General features: G+C 39.1%; 1 protein-coding gene across 1 annotated transcript in view; it reads left to right on the forward strand.

The window, feature by feature from the left end:
* Window positions 1-283: 283 nt before the first annotated feature.
* Window positions 284-22,804, forward strand: part of LOC128027493 (leucine-rich repeat and immunoglobulin-like domain-containing nogo receptor-interacting protein 2) — a 218,178-nt gene continuing 195,657 nt past the window's right edge. The window contains exon 1 of the mRNA XM_052615172.1: window positions 284-883. The gene's annotated coding sequence lies outside the window, so the exon portion shown is untranslated. The remainder of the gene's footprint in view (window positions 884-22,804) is intronic.

The following is a 22,804-nucleotide window of genomic DNA, read 5'->3' on the forward strand; positions in this document are numbered from 1 at the left end:
AGAGCATGCTTTACCTTCATTATCATTCATTTTTTTTATATATTTTTACTTTATTTGCACACATAAGGAGCTGCTTGTTATTCCTGCTTAAGGAAAGTAGGAAGCGATCCTTTATCCTTGACACAACTCTGAACACAAATGCAGTAATTTTCAGACTCTCATGCAGCGAGAGAGTGAGAAAGAGGGAGGGAGAGATGGATGGATAGAGGGGGTGGAAAGAACTGGGAGAGGGAGGGCAAGCGTGTGTGTGCTAATGTGTGAGCATGTCAGAGAAAGAGAGAGAGCGCAATGTTCAATACTCCGAGCATCTAGACATTGTGCCGGGTGGGTGAAGAGACAATTAAATCTACGATCCAGAAAAAATATAAGTGACACACGGATTAAACGCAAAAGGTTTGTGCTCCTTTTTAGGCTTGGTGTGGAGTGCAGATTGTGCGCGCAAGTCTTAAAGTTCTCCAGGATGCAAGCTCTTGTGGAGAATGAGCTAAGCGGAGCGGTGCACGGCGGGATTCTCCGAGGTTGGAGCGCAGCTGCTGACTTCAGCCACTAACGGGAGGACCAAGGAGGAGAGCTGCCTCCGTTTTCTCTCTCTCTTTTTCCATTCACAGTCTCACAGAGATAGGCAGCATCCCTCAGCCCCTGCATTGAAAATAGAAGAGGTTAAAGGGAGGAAAAAAGAATAAAGGAGAAGAAAAAAACGGGATTATAAAAGCAGGGAGTAATCAAGGAAAATCTGAAGCAAGGACAAAAAGAATTCAAAATAGATCTACATCTCAGGCTCTTGTGTTTGCTGTTTCGTGGGGCTAAACTGAAGAGATTTGGGTCGTGCATTGCTTTGCTTCAGCCAGCCTGTGGAGTATAGGATCACAAATAACATTTTAAGGTAAGACATTAGTCAAGTTTGATGTATTGCATGTGCAACCAAGTGCAATTATGGATTGAAAGAGCTGAGATTAGTGTTCCGTAACGACTGCTGATAAGGAAAAGGAGGGAATGTAAGTCAGAGTTACATAAATTGTTCTGTTTAATTAAAGTTGAAGGTTTTGTAAATGTTATTCAGAGGGTGCCGTGCATTTTAATCAGTGCTTAGGTCTGGCGTTAAAAATGTGATTTGTTCCTTCGCACCTTGGCAGATATTGCTGGGGTGTTGGGGGAAAAAAGGCATAATTGCAGTGTGAGATGGTCGTCATTTTTACAGGATACCCCATTTGTTGGAAATAGAGGTGAGGGGTTGGAAGGAGGGGTTTTGCAGGGGTTAACACCAGCTATATGTCAATTTGGGGGGGGGGGGGGTATTACAAATCTACAACAGAAAATGGTCTTGCAACTTTCAGAGTTGGTGGCCGACTGGTTGTCAGTCTTTTATTTTCCTTGTGCCCAATGTAATTACTTTTGCTGTCACTTCTCCCATGAATTCAGCAGCGGCACCTTCACATGAAGCAATTAAGTGGCCGTTTTGTGACCATGTTTGAGAAAGGAGGGGTGCGAAAAGGCAAACAGAGATTGAAGGCTTGATGGAGGAGATTTGACAGCCTTATATCTGTGTGCTCCTGCTTCACGCAGCTGAGGCCAGATGGATAGGGCACAGAATATTATTTTAGTTATTTTTACTTTTTATTATTATTATTATTATTATTATTATTTATTTCCAGACTAAAGGACAAGCTTTCTGCTTTGGGCGTGAATGTCCCACAGCTCCATTGAGGAGCATGTGTGTGCTCCCCTGATGGTAGTGGACAAGTGGCCCTCTTCTTTGTAGAAGGGGCTGAAATATTCATGATTGCATGCACATCCTGTCTGCCCTGAAATATTTACAATAATTGAATAATAAATAACCCTGGCTGTGGAAACTGGCTCCTCTGTTATCCTGTCCATAGTGATGATTCTCTCCACTTGTGTTACCGGTACACCCGTGAATTAGCCTGCAGATAAAAACAGATTAGCCAGTCTGTTAATGTGAGGAAGTGTTTGAATGTGAAACGACGAATCTACTTTTGTGTCCATGTGTATGCTGGAGTAGAGAAAGAGAGAGATTTTCTTTATCCGAACACTTTAGAAATGTGATAAATGATCTGTCTTGTCAGTATGCATGGATAAATTCAGTTGGATTGAGAGAGAGAAAGAAAGGCAGACGGATTGAGAAAAAAGACAGAGTGTGATGATGTCTGTGTGTTCAATGTCTTTGATGTTTTATTGAGCGCTAACTAGGCAGTCGCGCAGTCCTTAGGTCTGCTGGTTTGTGTTTGAAGAGGGAGCCCTGAATTTGAGGCTGCTGCTTAATGTGCAGTTGAATTACTTGTACACTCTGAATCCCTGACATGCAGAGTCTAGATTGGGATATATAAAATAAACTTTTCCATATATTGATTTTTCATTCAAACAATCATTAAATGTGACTTTTGAAAACATACAGTTCAATAAATATATAAATAGGGTAATTGATATGCAACCGCAGTAGCGTAGTCTGCCTGCCTACCTGCTGTTATGAAACAGGCCTTTAAGGGTCTTAGATGGAAATGAGAATGCACCGGCAGATTTAGCCACAGAAAAAGCATTTCGTTGCATTGCCAGGATTGCTTGTTCCCAGTCTAGTCAGATGCATCAAGACACATGCTATCGGAGGAGGTTTGCCACCGCATGAAGCTACAGCTCAGCCATGCCTGAAGGTGCTCTTATGGCCATCATGGTAACTTTGTATGTTAAATGTGTTGTTTGATGGTGGAAAAGATGGGGTTATGGGATAACAGATGTCCTGTGAACCTGAATGTAGTCACTGTGAAGCTCTCCGAATGCACAAAGATTCTTTGATCATGAACTTGATTGATTTTCTTTCAAATATAATTTCAAATGTGTGCCACTTCACTCTAGAATTACACAGACTAATGAAAAGGTATTTCTTTATAGTGAACTCATAAACAAGCATTGACACTGACTGCCATTACAAATGTAATGTGTCAGTTGCACTCCTAGGAGACCAGAAACGAAAAGATTTACACAAACAGCTACAGTAAATCCAGCCTAACATGGTTTGCTAGTCTTATCCAGTTTAAGCCTTTCCAAGCTGGTATTAGCTGGTTTAGCCAGTATGACTGGCTGTCCAGTGCCAAAAACCCTGTAAAACCATCAAAACAGACCATCTTAGGCTGGCTTAGTCTAATTTTGGCTGGGTGGAGAACACATTGTGAGAATGCATTGTTGTTATGCATGTATACTGAAAAAACTTGTTACGTCCATGATAAAAATGTTGCTATTATTCAGACGAAGATTCATAAATACAGTTTGGCAGATGTTTTTATTTAGAGCAACTTATAAAGCATGCCAATTTTATTAGTTTGCATAGATAGAAGCAGGTTATTGCACTATCTAAAGTGTTGTTTTGGGCCAAATTCATTACTTTTTACGTGAAACTGCTGCATGCTGTTGCCTTGCAGTTTATATATATAACAGCTCAGTTTTCACGGGATGGGGCAACAATGTGTTTTACATCAAAGGGAAACCAAAGAGGTTAAATATAAACCTTCAGTAGTACAAGAGCTCTTGCTACCTGAAAGATTTGATCCAGCCTTTGACTGTGACTATATTTATAGCGACTCCATTAAGAAATAAAGAAAAAAAATCAATACTCATTGTTCTGTCAACATTTGTTTTCCATATTTTGACCTTTAGCAAAGTGACTCTTACCTTCTCTCAAGTGAGCTTGGATGTTTCTGTCATAGGGCTTCAGATCATTAGTGCACATCAGGGTGTTGTTATGTTGGCACGGCCACCACAAAAACAGCCATGCCTCCTCGTTGCCGCCAGTCTGAATAACAGAAAAAAAGCTCTAAATTGGGCCCTGGCCCATCTGCCATCTTTCAGTGCTTGCTGATTTGATCCCCAAGGCAAGTGTAGACCACTGAATGACCGTAGAGATGTATTGCACGTAGACTAATTTTAGCAGGGTTCTGGCACTGCTGCTCCTCTTTTGATTGTTACATTTACAGCCCTTGACTTTCTGTCAACATATTCATATAGTTGTATTCAACAGTGTATATATAACACATCTGGATGGGATATACAGACAGATGGTAGCAATAATCCTCAAGGGTCTGGTGGAAAACAAGCTGGCACTATGCACAGGACATTAGTAAAGTTCTGCCAAATTTCACCAACAAAGCATTTAAAAATAGCATTAGATGATCTCCTTAATCAGAATTTCCACGACATCCCACTTACGCAGTGGTGGAGCTTAATCAAATCTGTTCATTTAAGTACTGGGTTGCAGGTCATAGATAAATAATAGATAATTGCTGGCCATAGATTCTTTTTTTTTTATGAATACAAATACAATATTGTAAATGGAAAGAAAAAAAAATATATATATATATACATTAAAATGCATTTACTATACATGCATTTAAATAGTGTGTGTATATATAGAATACATCATAAAACATAAAGCACTTTATTATTATCATTATTATTATTTTTATCCAGATGCCCAGTTACAGTCAATAACAACAGAGACTGTGGAAAAGAACATTAAAACAATGCCAGCAAGAATGCATGCAGTTATCCAAATGGTTATCCAGAGGAGGCCCTACAAAATACTTCCTTGAACTGTATCTATGCATGCATTTCTAATAGTTTACTCTTTTGGATGGGTATATGGGTTTTTGTAGGTGCAGTTTGTCTACATCCATCTAGAATGAGTCGATTTCAAGTCCTAGTGTTTCAGAAAGGTGGAAAATAAAAACTTTTAAACTTGGTGGGGTGGAGGTGGTGTAAGCTTTGAATTATGGTTTAATGCATTTTAATGTTTTGGTTTAAGGATGTTACTTCTGTACATCAAACAATTTTGCTGTGGTGTTGGGTCTCAAAATTTTTGATGTCAAAACATTAACAACTGCCATTTTATACCACACAGATACACTGTGATGTATTTGTTTCTTAATGAGAAACCTGTCATGGATATCTTGTGCACTTCGCTTTCTCTTTCTTTTCCGCCTTTCTCTATGTTAGACCTGTATTGCCTCATGCTGTATAATGAATACCTTAAGAAGTCAAAGATTCTAAATTAAATGACACAGACAGAGTCTGCCAAGTTTTCCATGGTCTGTTCCAAACATGTAGCCTGTAGCAATGCTAACTTAAGAGGAAATCTTCCATCCTATTTCAGCCCCAGCCCTGTGATGTGTGGGGTGCTTGGGGGGAACGGATGGAGTGGCATGACAGGGCTCGATGGTTGTTACACAGCATGTGAAAAGTGTAGTGAAGGGTAGAGGGCAATGTCAGCAGGTGCTCAGGGGAATGAATGGCTCTGCAGGGATGGATTAGGACCGTTAGTGGTTGACAGTGACCCTGACACCCATGTCGCCTTTGCATTCAACCTTCCATGGAACTGGTGGGCACAGGCCAACTCACGCTAAAGTGGTGCTGAGTTTTTGAGTATGGGTTGACATCAAGCTTTAGCCAGTGTCATATGGGTGATGTGATGGAGAAGAACAGAAGAATAAGAGTGTATTTTAGCTGTAAGTGAGGAGGGAATCTAAGAAGGAGGTCAGTTTGCCTCAGGTTCTGTTGTGGAAAGAGGGTTCTCATTTGACCTTCTCCTAAGGTCCTTTGCCTTCGTGACATTCTGAAGGAATGTTTCAGAGTTTCTGTACTGTGTTAGGTGACACTAGGGTTATAAGGAACAGACGAAGAGGAAATGAAGGCACAGTGCAGTGGTGCGACCACATTTGTTTTTCTCGCTGTGTGATTTACCACAGATCTTTTCATGCCCTAAATATCTAAACCTGTTTTCTCCCAGCAGATAATCAGAACATGTTTTGTGAATGATTTGTTGGATGGTAAGCGAGGATGCAAACAGACACAGCTGTCTACACATTGACTGACTTTATAATTAAATTTCTACCATACATTGATCCAGAGAAAGAGAGAGATTCTCATGCAGATGCAGATTCATGATGCTTGTAACAAGAGCCCAGAATGCAATTAGCTGAAAATGGACGATAATGCAGCACCCCTCCATGCTTAGATAATATTGGCTAATATGCCTAAACTCATCCAGTTAACCAATCCATGATGATGTTTGCGATAGCAGACACATTTCAGTAATAAGGAAGTAATTATTGACACTAATCATTTGAAACAAATGATGGCAATTGGGACCATGACATGGTCAATTTCATGTTGGGCTGTGAGCATAGTGCCATAGGTTTGTGAAATTGCCAAGCTGAATACCTTTTTTTTTTTTTTTGCACACTCACGAATCCAATACAAATTCTGCCAAATAATCCATTTTTTTTTTTTTTTTTTTTTTTTTAATAGCTTGTGGACTGATTTGGATTAAATCACATTCTGATTTGTCCATTTACTGATCATTTTGCAACAGATTTTGCTTCTCTGCACACTTTAATTATGTTTGATTAAAGTATAATATATTCTATTATAGATCAGTGACACTTCCAGTCACAGATAATCTGTGTCTGGTCATGAAAATGTTGTTGAACAAGCTGGGAGTACTACAATTGTTGTTAATAACTAAAGACGTAATTACATTTGCCATAATATTTCATAAACACGCAAGGGGCAAACTTTATGAATGGTGGGCATTCCGATTCTGCAGAAACCAACCAAGCTTTTTGTGGCACTGTGTTTGAATATTCGGTGTGGTCTTGGTCTGTGGTTTAGTTTGTTTCAGCTGTTCCGGAGTAGTTAGATAACCATTCTCTCTCTCTTCACTTCTGCCTTCACTGCTGTCGGTGAGCAATTTATTTAAGTTTTTGACTATCTTGTTCTTCAGAGGCAATAAACTGCTGCATATGTTCTATTGGGGCACAAGGCTCATCTATACAGTATGCTGAGACATTACATAGACTAATTGACTAGTCTGGGGATATTTTATTTTCATTTATTTTTTTCAGATTTACTCAGAACAGAGGATTAAGGTAGTGTTACAGCTAGAGTTTATTAGTGCTAATAGAGTAAATAAATAACAGAAAGCATAGATATACTGAACATGAAAATGTTCATGTTCTATTTGTTTGCTACCTCATCAAAAATATTGTCTAGCTTTTTAAACTTAATCAAATGCAATTGAATCTTTTCAGTCAACAAGTCACTCCCTTATCTATTTAGTTATGCACAGCGCAGAGTTCACATAGGTACTTCATAAGGCGTGCTCTACCAAGAGATGTTTAACTAGGGACAAGAGAGGGTGTGTTAAATTTGAAAAATGGCTGCGTTGAGAGAAAGCTTCCCTGAGGGAGGACATGAAGATGTCACTCTATTCAAGCTCAAGCACTTCCTTCAGAAACACTTATGCTAATGTTTGGCAGCCTTGGATTTGAGTGCATATTTGGTGTCATTCATACCAAGATGTGTATCAGATCAAAAAATATATGTTTCAGATGAATGGAGCAAAATTGGCAGCTGGCAAATCCACATTAGTCCATACAGAACATACAAACTGCATACATCAGTGGGACGCAACAGTGTAGTGCATTATTAAAGTCCACTGGCTTCTCACGATGGAGCATCCTTGCTGCGTTTTAACTTGCTGGATTGGATGCACTCTGGATGTTAATATGCTGTTCGAGAGGCTTGGGAACAAAGCCACAGCATCTAAATGATGGCCTTTACCTCGGCTTGAACAAGCAGTGCTCCCATTGTCAACATGTGTAATTTCTACCCTTGGATGCCAGCACAGCACCGAATTATAAATCAATGAGGCTGCATTACTGAGGATCCCCAGGCCCCTGGGTCTAGCTGAGGATAGAATACTATGCGGTGGGGGTCGGACGGAAGAGGATGTGGGCGAATATGGCCGGGAAATACTAACTGGGGATGCCGCTGTTCTGTCCAGCTCACAAAGTTGTGGTCTGCCACTGGCATCCATCCAGAAAGGAACTGAGGAAGAAAGAAGCTCTTATCGTTCTCTTACAGAAAGAGAATGTGTGTGTATATGGGCATAAGTGTATGTATGTATATGCGGTCTGCTAAATTTTTATAATATATCAGCTTCTTCTCCTCCAAAATAATTTTGTTTATATAATAATTTAGTCAGCCATAGCTGTGTATTCTGATAATCTTTTTTTTTTTTTTATCTTTGCAATAAATAAATTGCAAGAATTTTATTTTATTATAGACGTTTTACTGGTGGCAGATTTTTTGGAGGGCTATTTAGAGCTTGAAATAGATTTTTTTTTTTTTTTTCTGATGTTTGCTCTCTTTCACATCACAGTTCAGGTGATTGGTTCAGAAACCCTGAGCAAGGATAGCCAATATCTACAAAGGTAGAGCTGCTGAGATAAACAGGGATGCTAATGGATGAGTTTCTCCAAAAATTATACTGTAGACCTCCTGACAAACAGCAGTAGATTGTAGAGAACCAAGATTCAACAATCAGATAATTCAATAATGAATGAATGAATGAACACACTTTTATGTTTGTTGTCATCTTACACTGTCAGGACAAAACAAAAACACAAACAAATACATTTTCAGATACCTTTAAAGCGATACCTTTTTACCACATCTACTCATAAAGAGCGCATATTAATATCTCAGTTTACTAATATTCACCTGTATATAGATATATTAAGTCATACCCTTATTTCTTGCACATTTTGTTTTTCTTGAGAGTTTATATAAACATTCAAGAATCATTCAGCCATATCTTCTGCAGAAGACAGCAGGGGATCATTTTAGACCAGGTTGTTAGATACTTCAAACTGGGCAGGACTTTAATCCATGTGGTGTTCAATCAAAGCTGAGGACATTTTTAAGCTAACGAATGTTAAATGAGAACATGAGAGCTTGATTTATCCATGTTTGTGTTTTTTATTTTTATATATGTTATTTATTTATTTTTACCACTTTTAGTCAAATTCTATCCTGACAGATGGTACATATTCAGAAATACTGTATTTAGAAAGATTTAAGGTATGGTCACATATACTGTTGCTTATCGAAAATGCAGGCAAAATCCAGTCATTCAAACTGGAATCTGCCCAACTGTGAGTTCCGTGTGAATGTGGAAAAATTCCCCTCACAGATTTTGGTTTTGCAGTTGGTCAGAATTTTTTTTAACCAACAGAAAGTTGTTTGGATTGAAAGTAACTTCTCTGTAAACAATTTTTGCACACAAAATTTTCACAAGTTTCTGGAAAGTGATCGTACATGTACCTTCACCCCATTTCTGCAGGGTGTAATTATATGTACGATTTTAGACTTACAAAATTCAAAATATTTGATAATATTTGATTATTATATACTAGCTGTTTTATCTAATTATTATATTTTGTGTTGTTAGTATTTTCTTCTTTTCCCCACTGCTTTTTCCCCACCACCTTTTTAATACATTTCCAATATACCTGTTTTCCATTTTAACTCCATTTAACCTCATGCACTTTTAAAATGATATTTGTTACTCTGTAAAACAATTAGTTTGAATATTCCAAGTGCAAAGTCTTACTTGCCCTTGAATATTTATTGGCCAACTGCAGCCAAATTCTGAGTCACCCTGACTCATACCGTTAGTTGCACATACTTACTGGCTGTGCTCCAGTACTGCAGACGCTGTGCAGAGCACATTTCTTACTGTACCTGTAAGAACTGAGCTGAAAATATCCCAATCTCCCACCTGGGATCCAGAATGCATCAAGCTGTGTTTGGCGGATGTTGAAATACTCCTATATAGTTCCCAAAGGCACCGGTCACTGGTTTATGTGACAATATGGTGCTATCAGTTCAGAGTGACATTTGACTAAATAAAGTGAGGCCCCATCCATTACCCCCTGAGAGCGTCCTGCATACTGCATATTTGATGTGAATATATTGTTTTTGAATAGCATACATTCCTCAACAGGAATTAGTCCCAATTCCTTAGTTTTTCTAGAATATGAGCCATGCCTAAGTTCTGGCAGTCATATTCCCACTGAGACGCCACTGTCTGAGAACGCCTACCCTGAAAAAAAAAAAAAAGACTATAAATTATTAATTTCTTCATTGTGCCCACCATCAGATCAATGGGAACTCAAAATCCATCTACAAAGGCATTTGGCTTTAGGCCATATTTGATCACTTCCTAGCCTCTCTCTCTCTCTCTTTTTTTTTTTTTTTTGTCCCAGCCCAAGGAGACTTCATTATCTCCAACTGTTTGTGTGCTATTGTTAAAAGAACAAGAGTGAGACATTTGGGAAGTGGGGAAAGGGTGGAAAAATCTTTGATGAAACATGAATCTAGACAGATGTTGGTACAAGCTTGTTAATAGGACAGGAGAGCAGTAGAGGGAAATGGAAACAGAGAGAGAGAGAGCGCTTCGGATTAAGTATTCGTTTTCTCTGTGGGAGCTTGCCGGAAAGTCATGCATGGCAATACAGCCAGCACCCTGATTATATTAGATGGGGCTTAAAAGATGCAGTGGAGTGAAGCCTTTGCTTTTTCCACTGCTGAATTTGGCACATTGACTGGCGGCATCACATCTGTTATGACGCACCAGAGCAGGCTATGGATGAACTGGGTAAATCTCTCGAAAACAAGTTCAAGTCATGTTCAATATCCCCTGAAATCAAAGGAAATGTGCAGAAAGGAAACTAAAGCATAATCTTAGCACCAATAAGATGTTTTTTTTTTGCATTGTGGCATTATTTTCATGACAGTTGAGCACATATTTTCCCCTAAATCCTCATTACCAGTTCAGCTTTAAAAACGTCTCTTGAGATGCCATCGCTCTGTTCCATTTTGCTGACTGAATGCATGCATGTGTCCTTTGTGAATGGTTTCTGTTAGAGAAAAATAATGCAATGTTTGGAATGTTGCACAAATTAAATCTGCCAGTACTGTAATTTGAATGTATTTATTTTATTGCTTTTTTTCACTTCATTAATTAAAATGTGATGTTGATTAGTAGTAGTAGTAGTATTTATTTTATTATTATTATTATTATTTAAAATGTGTTTAATTGTCACGAAAGCAAGGTCATGATTTGTGGTCAAATGTTAGCTAGAGATGCACTTTACATGTTTTATGAGATTCACCCAAGTGTGAACTATGATACTCTTAGACCAGGCATAATTTACGCTTTTAAGTTCTTAAAAGTCAGTTAGTCAGCATTCTCTGAAAGAACAAAAGATCGTGTTTTGTATTCAGCTGCAGCGACTGAGATTGACTGTGAAATAAGAGCTGTGCCGCACTGTTCCTGTACAAGTGAGAAATGGGGAAATATATGTTTCAAATGTCATTTGGGAAAACACAGTGCAATTTAGACATGGTAAGCTCAAGCTAACAGCAGGGCTGTTCTTCGCAAGGAAAAGCACAGATTTCTGTTCTCTCACACAGTCCTGGACTGCTTCCTCCTCATTCTTTGCAGCCCCAGATGGCCAGGGCAGAAGCCCAAGACTCAACCAGGAAAAGAACTCTCATCCTCCCTTAACTCTTCTGCATTTTTGGAAGGTGCCAAGCAGACCTTTTCTGATTTGGCAAAGTGAGGAGGCACTGCAGACTGGCACGGCCAAGTCCAACTGTGACTGGAATTGATGGGTGTGGTTGAAGGGCAAGATGGTGCAGCTAAATTTAGATCAAAAGATTCACTGTCACCACATGCGGCAAAGAGAGACCAGTCAGCTTGGGTGTCATGCAGCAGAATTAGCATAATTAGACAATGGATCCGGCAGAATCCTCATATAGGAGTTGAATATGTGGCATTATTTACTTTAAAGCCATCAGATTTGCATATACACTGCAGCATTATTAGAAAATATTCCAATTAGGGGTATTTGCAAATGCCAATTAAAAACAGCACCAGCATAGTGGATTATACTGTTGTTGACAATATAGTCAAATGAAAAAAATATTTAAAAATTATACTTATGCAATTGTTGCTAACAAAAGCTCAATGGCCAGAGCTGTGGCTTAGTAGTTGGCACACTGAGCTGTGATGCTTTAGTGGCTAATGCAAGACTGGCTCGCATCATTTCTGTATCCTGTTTTCTGTAAATTACCTTGATCTAATTCCTATAAATAAAGGTGGCATTAATGCTTTAGAGTAAAAAAGTAATAAAAAAATAAAAACAAGAAAAATACATTGACTTAGTACTGAATATTTTCATTGACTAAATACAATGTTATCTGGTTGTTAATTATATGGAAATATACTAAAACTTTGATTCTGGGACACATATGCATATGTTTTCGATGATATCATCTTTCATCCCTATTGCGCATTTCAGTGTACAGTATATTTCGTATATCCAAATTTATGAAAATGTATATGTAAACCAAATTTCAAAGTATCAGTGATTTATAATGACATCAAGCTGCTAAATATGCTAATTCAGGGGTTTTAAACTGTGATCCTGGTGACCCACTGCTCTGCACATTTTGTATGTCTCTCTTAGCTGATGCACTCAGTTCAGTTCATGGATCTCTCTCCTAACAAGATGATGATCTGAATCAGGTGCGTTAAATACTGAAGACATACAAAATGTGTCCCAGGTCCTGTGGGATATGGAGTTAAGAATCACTTTGCTAATTAATCAACATGCGTTTTTATTTGTATTGTCTTAAGATAAGTGCAATCTGGAAAAAGAAATACAAATAAAAAAAGCAAACATTGTATGCATGGGATATACAACAAAAACTGACATATATATGTGTTAATCAGGCTGCTAAAAGTGCTAATTATATATATAAGGTCTTATAACAAGTGCCACCTGGCAATTTTATGCTTCTTTTAATTTAGTAGTAGTAGTATTTATTTAGTTAATTTTATTTATTTCAATAATTTTAAGAATTACTTATGCACAAAATCTGTTAATGCACAGCTAATTTAGGTTGTATCTTTCAGATTAGTATTGGGGAGGCCAAGTGAGTTGTCAGTCACCCAGGGAGGTGAATTAGGAGACAAAAAAGGGCTAAATTTGTTGCCTCTTTAGGAAGGGAAAGGATGGGGTGTTTGCCATGGTTAATTGAAGCATCAAGCTCTTGGCACTTGTCTCCCCCAATCTGTCATTCAGCAGGATGAGGATAAAAAACCCCTAGTGTTATTGAATGAGCTTTCATTGAGAGATTTTGGCAGACTTTTAGTCTGATTTCATACAGGGCAAGAGGAATCGCCTCATCTGTCATGACAGGAAAGATTCATGACGGAAGCTTCATTTTTTGCAGTACTGTGAACGAATGCCTATGTTTTAGGCTGGCGTACATTTTCAATGGCACTGGCCCCCTGGTATTTGTTTCTTGTTTGAAATGTGTTCTCCTTGGTTGGCAGGGGGCCAAGCACCACCAACATATGCTAAGGTCAGGTAACCTTGCACGTACCCATGTGATGGAGGAGGAAAGGGGAAATAATGCTTTCATTAACCGCGAACTAGGTCACACTGAGAGCCGAGCAGAGATGGAGGGGAAGATATGGCTGGAAGAAGACAGGAAATTCTCTCAGTGCAAAAACAGCATCATAATGACTGTTGTATTTTTATCATCTTTTGTGTTGAAAAAAGTAAGTCGTGCAGGTTTGCAATGACGTGGGGGGGGGGGGGGGGTAAATGACCAAAATCCCTTTAATTAATAAAAATGTGTGATAGGTACTTTCTTTGGTTGATTCTTTGAAAATGATTGATACTGCTTATACTCTATATAAGCACCTCAAGTAAATCTTTCAAAGCAAATACATCTTGAAACAAAATGGCTGAAATCAAACTGAGTGATGGGTAATGCATCTGAGTTGTTCACACAGCACACAAATCCAATTTGGTTTTCAAATAATATCTGTGCTACTGACTGCTTACACTGTCATTTTGCAAGAGATGAAATCAGATCTGTTCGTTCACACAGTGTATGTAGTCAATATCTGGTGCATCTACATCTGTTGCTATAATAATGATGTAAGTGTCAGCAAGAGACTTTCTCAAACAACAACTGAGAGCTGTCAATGTGGAAATTTTGCCTCCGCTTATTTCTATCATCTTGTTGCTATTCTGATCATACAAGGCACATGAGAGAACATATGAGACAGAGGCATTTTACCCATTCATGCATTTACTGTGCCCAAAACCACTGATACATTCACTCATGTTCACTGTATTCAGACATCTTGCACACTTTGTATTATGTTGCATGTACATCACATCCTGAATGGTGAAAACCAACCGCCTCAATCTGATTTGATGTAACCTTCAAACTTTCTCCTTCAGAAAATAAAAATAAATAAATAAATGATTGAGAATAATTATTTAGAATAGTTTTCACTATTTACAAATAAATGCATATTTATATATTTCATTATGTAATGAAGTCCACTATGTAATATGTGGCCTTGGTAATCCAAGAATCATTAATTTATTATTAATATTAATAAAATTTATATTTTTAGTTAATAATTTTATTTATTAATTAATATAAATTATTTGATTTACTTTTCTGTAATTCACTTATACATTGCATTGCATTTCCTTATAAAGCAGCCATTATTTGGAAACGTACTGCATTAGGCAGTGCATGCTTCTGAGTGACTTTTGATGATGAAGTGTAAAGTAGCTTGCGGTTATAAACAGTAGTAGTTTGCCATTCTTTTAGAAAAGGTGATCCATAATCACAAAAACTGTTGTGATATACCTGATCTGCAAAATCTGTAACTTAAAGTGGAGAGTAACCTTGACTCATAGATAGACAGTAGTGGAAGCCGTCAGGAGTGGATGTTCGATGCTTAACTTTATCATTGGCTGAGGCACAAACCTAAGACCATGCTGTCCACAGAATCCCACTCCTTATCTCTCCCTGTGCTGATTAGACTTACGGTTACCTTGGAACTTTCACAGGCATTTATTCCTCACATGGAGCTTTTATTGAACAAAGACATTTGTTACAAAAGAGGAACCTAAATCCCATTTCTCAGGTTATCTTTATCCTTCTGGTACCCTTTTGTTTTGCATCTCTACTTGTGTGCACAGTGGGGATGTAGCAAAGCCTACTGGAGTGTACTGTTGGATGGGTGACCCTCTTGCTGTGTGCAAAGTTGCACAAAAGCGATGTCAACAACAACAGCAACAACATTGTTGTTACAGTGTTTTGAGGGCACAGTTGTGATTTAACAGTGTGTAGTAGGTGATGTGTGTAGCAAAAGCTCAGCCAAAACACTATAATAGCCTTTTTTACAGGGGAAATGTTAGTGAAACTGCACACATTTACAAAGAAAATTGGTACTGTAGCATCCTGCAGTAAGTCACTTCAGCTTCTTTAGAAGGATTTGGGGTTAAGTGCCTTGCTCAAGGGCAGAATGTCGCAATGGGCAAACATGATTAAAACTGGATTGCAGGGTTGTGCAAAATTCTGAATTGAAAAACTGGCTCCCTTTCAGTTTGTTTGAGTTTGAAAATCCCCACAGGAGATCATCTGTCTGTCTGTCCTGTCTTTCTTTCCGTCTGTCCATCACTCTATTTTTCAGTCTGTCTGTTACTGCCTGGCTGTTATACCTGTCTCTCTGTTGCTCTATATGTCTATTGGTCGCTATATCAGTCTACGTACTTTCAGCTCTGTCTCTTTGTTTCTCAGTCTGACTGCATGTGCATCGGATGCTCTGTCTACATGTTGCTCTATCCATATGTATGGCTCTGTCTGTCTGCATGTTGCTTTGTCGGTCTATTTATCTGTTTATAAGTCATTCTGTCCATCTACTGGTCACTCTATCTATCTGCGTGTCACTCTATATATCTACTGGATGCTCTATCTGTCTCCATATTGCTCTAAAAAAAACATTTTGTAATTCTACATCATGTTTGAAACCTGAATTTAAATTCTGAATAAAATAAATAAATAAATAAATAGATTTTAACCCCTTACTAGTAACCCCCATGTGAAAGTGAAACAATAATAAACTGGGGCCGTCGGCGATGTTTGCACGTAAAGGGGTTAAAGACAAAATATATATATATATATATATATATATATTTTTTTTTTTATTGTCAATTCAGTTTTGAATGGCACACAACTGTAACCCGGTTATTTTTTATAAACTATGTACTTTAAAAGCTAAAAGCACAGAATGAAATAGGCTGTCACATACACTGTAGCAATAAAATGTTTTGTGGTATCTAGTACTAAAAAACAATAAAAAAAATCACATTCTCATATATGGATTGGAGAAAAAAAGTGTCAAGTCTACATTAAATGCTAATGGCCTCATTCAGTGTTGAAAAATAACTGTGCCAGCACCTCTTCCCCATGTTTGAGGAGAACTCTGGCACCTAGCCTGTCACAGGCTGACAAATAGACTCTCAGTAGAGGAAACAACATATCAGCCATCACACAGTCATCTGACAGTGCTAGGTCACTAAGCGAACAGAAAGAGCTGTGCTAAAGTGGGCAGCTGCCTCCTGCAGCATCCAAGCCAACTGTTTGGAACAGGTTTTTGCCCAGACTGGTGGACATTCAGCAAATCTGTTAACCACATGGGCTCATTACAGCCAGAATTACTGTCTCAGCCAGACAGGAGGCCTCCTGCACATAACAGTACAGCAAAGGTTAAAGTGATGTGTATATAAAAATGCATGCAAATACACACACACACAAACCCAGTATTTTACACCAGTATAATCCACTTGCAGTCAGAACACGGGAACAGGATTGTGTACTGTAGATTGTGTAGGATTGTGTAATGCATTAACTGTGTTTCCTGTCGGAAATAATAATAATAATAATAATAATAATAATAATAATAATAATAATAATAATAATAATAATAAATCACGTTTTATTACTGGCATAATAATAAATCATGTTTTTAGTACTGGCTTGTGTATTTTATTAGGAGTATTATATATATATATATATATATATATATATATATATATATATATATATATATATATATATATATATATATATATATATACATATATATATGAAATGAGGCTTCAGTGTACATCTGGGCCCCAAAATGTCAAATAATGTCAGCATTAAAATGTGCACATGCAAGGCTGTGGTTCAATTGTATTTTCATCTTGAGTTATTGTCTTCTGTGCTTTATTTTTCACACAGTCAGTTGATGCATCAGCGCAGCTGCTTCTGAAACATCAGAAGTGTCTTGAGATTTGTGCTGTCTCAAAGGAACACAACACCTAAATACCCTCCTGATCCCTCTGGGATGTACAACTAATTACCCTCATTACATGCAAATAAGCCTGAGTGGCAAAACTCAGCCAATCAACTGTGAGGATACAACTATTTTAATTGTGCACTTATGGCAATGTCTGACCGAAAATACTGACCGGCCTGTAAGGTCGAAAGGTCTTTGTATGTGATGCAATATCCCATCATCCTTTTCACCAGAGCATGTTACTTTTCCCCTGAGCTAATTAGAAATACCAGGTGCTATGCTAGACAATGTGACTATGATAGACAAGAATAACATGATCGCATCTGAGGAACAGCTTCTGTGCTATATATAGGAACCTCCACAACCATTTCTGCTTGACACGGTTTGTCTGACAGACATAACGGGACATTGCATCAGATTTCCGACAAAAATTTGACTCCTCAGCAGTCTCCATCTGTTTACTTGTACTGTATTTAAAGGCGGGTGGGTTCTTTTATGAAATGTCTTCAATAGGAGCATAAGTGGCTCCTTTTCAAGAGTGCCTTGGCATAAGCCAACCGAATTCACTGATTTGATGTGCAAAGCAGGTTGGAAGCAGTCACAACATGATTGGGCAGTGAGATGTTTATGTTGACACATAACCAGCCAAGATTAACTAAGTTTGTGAGCCTGGATATGACTGAGCTCAACATGGCATTTGTAGCCCTGCCAATGGCCTACATGTTTAAATAATGTACAATTATTTTTCAACTCCTGGATGCTGACAGTATCCACACACAGAAACAGAAAATAAAAAATCCCTTTAATACATTATTTCTGTCCTAGGTTTGAAAAATTGGACCAACCGTGTTTCTTCTTGAGTGGCCCAATCCAAGCAGGCACGGAACCTGTTAAGGAGAGTGCTAAATAAATAGCCTATCATAATGAGGGCTTTAAGTACCAGGGGCCAGAAAAGATAAATGAGGCCTTTTTGTATTACAGATCATTTAATAGAGTGGATAGCCTTTATTGTGCCCTATAGTAAATATCTTTGAGGGCGAGTTTGCTTTTTCTATCTGCATTTTTGCTATTTTTTTTTTTTTATTTTTTTTTTTGTGGACCTGACTTGTCTCTTCTGTTCCTGAAGCCTGAATTTATATGAAAATGTAACTTTAAATAGGCCAACAAAATCAATCACAGCAGGATATGTTTCAGAGCAAATTTCTGTATAAGAATACGCCTGACCTCTCTCATAAAACATGGGTGCAATGAAACACTGTGATTTCAACTTCTTTAATTTCCTTTTTTCTTCTTCTTCTTCTTCTCCTCTCTCTAATGTTGCATTAAGAAGTCCTCTAAATCTCATGAATTTAAAAGACAAAATTGACCCAGAAGAGTCATGTATAACCGTTACTCATTATTTTTCAGATGGAAATGTTCCACCCATATCTTGTCCAATCTGTGGATGTACGCTACATAATATTATAGTTTTTTGCCGGTCTTGTCTTCTTGTTTGGTGCTAATATGCTTGATGGGTGCTAATGAATTTCCATGAAGCCAAGAAGATACCATTGCAGTGTTTTGATAGAATAGTTCACCAGAAAATGTAAACTCTTTTATAATTTGTCTACTATCATGTCAGTGAAAGTTTTTTAGTTTCAATAGAAAACAATATAGTATGTGGACTGGTTGATCTTTTCCAGTTAAGTCAGGGATGAAAGAGTGGAGTTTTCAAGCCCTAAAAATGATCCAAAAGTATCAGTAAATTAGCACATATGTGTCTTATGTTGCTGGGGTATATTTTTAGCAATAGTCAAAAAAACATTGTATGGGTCAAAATTATTGATTTTCTTTTATGGCAAAAATCATGTTCCATGAATATAGCGTAAATTTCCCACCTTAAATATATCAAAACATTATTTTTGATTAGAAATATGCATTGCTAAAAATTCATTTGGACAATTTTAAAGGCAATTTTCTCAATACTTAGATTTTTTTGCACCCTCAGATTCCAGATTTTCAAATAGGTGTGTCTCAGCCTAATATTGCCTGATCCTAATAAGCCATATATCAATGGAAAGCTTATTTATTCATTGTATAAATCTCAATTTTGAAGAATTTACACTTAAGACTGTTTTATGTGCTTATTTTCGTTTAATATTTAATTTGATATTCACCTGTTAGTTCTTCATAGATAGGTAATAGCTCTATTTAGCTTCAGAAGACTTGGAATAATGAGTTGTACAAACTACTTTTGTTATAATTGTACAGCTTTTTTGAACGTTAAAGGTGGTTGAATCTTTGAAAAAAATAGCATAGCAATGTTCACTGTTGCGTTTTTGTTTTTTAATTCTTAACTAATTACTTTTATAAACTCACACTATGGCAACAAGTACAGTTCAAATCCATCATGTCTATTGACATTCTGCTGCTATAACCATTCTAATTACGAGTGTGATGGCAGTGTTTCTCCCATGATAAACCGCTCTTATTTTAATACTGAGTATGAACTTGATGATGCATGTAGCAGATGGTCTGGTTTTGAAGTTCTCTTCCTCTCCCCTCTACTCAGACTATGCACATTTACGCACATGCTATCAGTGAAAATTACTTTACAAAGCCAAAAAAAAAAAATAAATAAATAAACTCCATATGGGTGTCCAACCACACCTGGTTAGAAATGTAGTGAGCAAGTTGAAGGAGACTTTTTTTTATTAGGAGTCCTGTAATGGCCTAATTATGGGGGGTGTGGGGGGGGGGGGGATTGTTTTACTTATAAATGCACAGGTTTTATTTATTCAGTGCCTCAGCTCAGTGATCTTGGCATGAGTGCTTGCGGAAATGTTATTAAAAATTACCAGCACTGTCCAAATGGCAAAAGGCAAGAAATAGCGTTTTCGATGATGCCGTTTTCAGTTAGTGTGTGTCTACATGGCCTTTCTAATGAGCGCCTGGCTTGGAGATGAGTGGAGACCTTAAACCAGATTAGTTTCACTCAGCCGCTCAAATAATGTAATCGCTTGTGCAAGATTTCCCCCTTGCTGCCTTGGATATCAAATCTAAGTGTCATGTCACATGCCCATTGAAAGGTTTATGATGCACCCTGCCTTGCGCCAATGACAATAATTCATCATACCTTGTCCTAATGCTGTATTCATGAGCCCAATGACATATGGAAATCCAGCACATGTGCATATGTGGACCAGTCCCCCTTTTAACACTTGATTTAGAGGTTATTTGACGCCCTGCATGGCACTCCTATCTCTCGGGCTAGCAGTTCCCCAGGTGATCTCCGACAAGGACATCGTTTGTGCTATACCACATCAGATGTGCATCCCTGAGGTTTCATATGACAAAAGTCTTCTCAATACTGCCTTTGTACTGTGGCATGTAGAGCGTAGCTGGCATATGTGCTCTGAACAATGCTGCAGTGTGTCGGAGCCCCAAGAGCCAGAACTTGCATTACAGAGACTACATCAGGGACTTTTTGGTTCCTGTGGTTAGCAACAACACCTGGGCCCAAAATAAGAGATTTAATGGCCCTTTTTGCAGGATTGGTTTATGTTGTATTTGTATGTGTGTGTGTGTGTGTGTGTGTGTGTGTGTGTGTGTGTGTGTGTGTGTGTGTGTGCGTGCGTGCGTGCGTGTGTGTGTGTGTTTTGGTTGGACCACATGTGGACAAAAGTTTTTCAAATATAAATAAGCAGCTAAGTATTTTTGGTGATTTTATTTTTAATGAATTTGGTGATTTTATTTTTTTTTGAGATAATGCCAGATCATTGTTACTTTAGTATCACTGAAACACTATTATATTGTTATTAATATTTAAAATGTTTAGTTCCTCTTCAGGAACTCGAGCTGCGTCCAGCACTTTGGCGAAATGCCTTTGGCAAGATCAACTCTGAATAACGTGTGCAATCTTTCCAATGGAAGAGTGTAACGTCAAAGGCGGGGTGACATAACGACCAGGAAGCTATAAAGGCACGTGCCACGCAGCTGGCTTCAGCTTCGCGTCTTTCAGCAAGTGCTCTGTGTGTGCATGTTCAAAAGTCTGTCTTGTGCGTCTTATTTACAGAGCGCTGCCCCGGGTTGAGCAGATATTGCCAGCTATCTATCACCTGGTTCGGCGGCGTCTCTGAAGGCTCCGGCCTTGACCACAAAACCATTAAAAACAACATCCATGTTAATGGGCAAGGGCTATGTGGCAGCAGGTCAGGCGGGGGCATGCCTTCACACTATGGCTGTCCTCAAAGCATATCAAGCTGACCTGCTGAGAGATGTAACTTCCGAAGCAAAATCAGATCTTCGTACAATTATCGAAGCTAGTCCTCAACAAAGAGGTCCTGACGCCAGAGGCGCAGTGACCCTGAGGGTAGCCCCTACTGGGGTAGAGCGGTGTCCACCTCATTATACGGTGCCCGTCTCACCCCAGTGCCCTCTGGAGGCAGGTCTGCCAACCCTGCCAGTGTTTCAGGGCACAGCGGTCTCCCGCGAGTGTCACTCCCAGTTATGTCCGCCTGCGAGCGTAGTGGAGCTGGCAAGCTTGCCACCCCTTCGGGGGCCTCTTACACCAGAGATCAGTCTCGAGAGACTGATTCTCCCTTAGTACATTATTTAGCAGTGTGGAAACTACTGCCAAATGTATCTCAATGGGTCCCGCACACAGTAGAAAGAGGCTATTGTATTCAGTCGGGCCGTCCACCGCCGAGGTTCAATGGGGTTACACCGACAGTCGTCGGACCCCAGCAGGCTCTGGTGATGGAACAAGAAGTGAATACCCTATTAAAGAAGGAGGCCATTGAGGTGGTCCCTCCTCTAGACAGGGAGTCCGGGTTTTACAGCCGGTATTTCATAGTTCCAAAGAAGGATGGGGGGTTAAACCTCTCAGTAATGTCACTGAAGTTCAAAATGCTTACTGTCAAACAGGTTGTAGCTCAAATCAGATCCGAGGGCTGGTTTGTCACAATAGATCTCAAAGATGCATACTTCCACATATCCATCCTTCCACAACACAGGAAGTTTCTGAGGTTCGCTTTCGGGGGCAAAGCCTACCAATATTGAGTACTTCCCTTCGGCCCTGCACTCTCACCCCGCACGTTCACGAAATGTGTAGATCCGGCTGTGGTGCCCCTCAATCCTTTCCTCAGTCAAGAGAGTCAGAAAAGGCCAGTCACTCACTGTCAAGCAGTTTCAGAGACTGTTAGGGCTCATGGCAGCTGCGTCCATAATACATGAAACCTTTTGGCCTCCTGCACATGAGGCCCCAACAGTGGTGGCTCAAGACCAAGGGGTTTTCCCCGAGAGGAAATCCATTCCAAACTATAAAGGTCACACGGCGATGCCTTCGTGCCTTAGACATATGGAAGAAACCTTGGTTCTTGAATCAGGGCCCGGTGTTGGGAGCTCTTGGTCGCCGTGTAACGCTAGCGACAGACGCGTCCCTCACCGGTTGGGGTGCGGTCATGAGTGGCCACCCTGCCCGCGGTCTGTGGAGCAGTCGCCATCTGACATGGCACATCAATTGTCTAGAATTGCTAGCAGTGTATAGAGCATTGAAATATTTCCTCCCAGACCTGAGAGGCCGTCATGTGTTGGTGTGCACCGACAACACATCGGTGGTCTCTTATATCCACCCTCGCCCGGAGCTGTGGAAAATGTGGGTATGGCCCCTGAGGGGGCACAGTTCATAGCTTCCGGTCTCTCAACTGAGGTTGTTGAGACCCTCCTCCAATCCAAAGCTTCCCTCTA

Source organism: Carassius gibelio, chromosome A14 (genome assembly GCF_023724105.1).
Source record: "Carassius gibelio isolate Cgi1373 ecotype wild population from Czech Republic chromosome A14, carGib1.2-hapl.c, whole genome shotgun sequence".
In the NCBI taxonomy this organism is placed as follows: Eukaryota; Metazoa; Chordata; class Actinopteri; order Cypriniformes; family Cyprinidae; genus Carassius; species Carassius gibelio.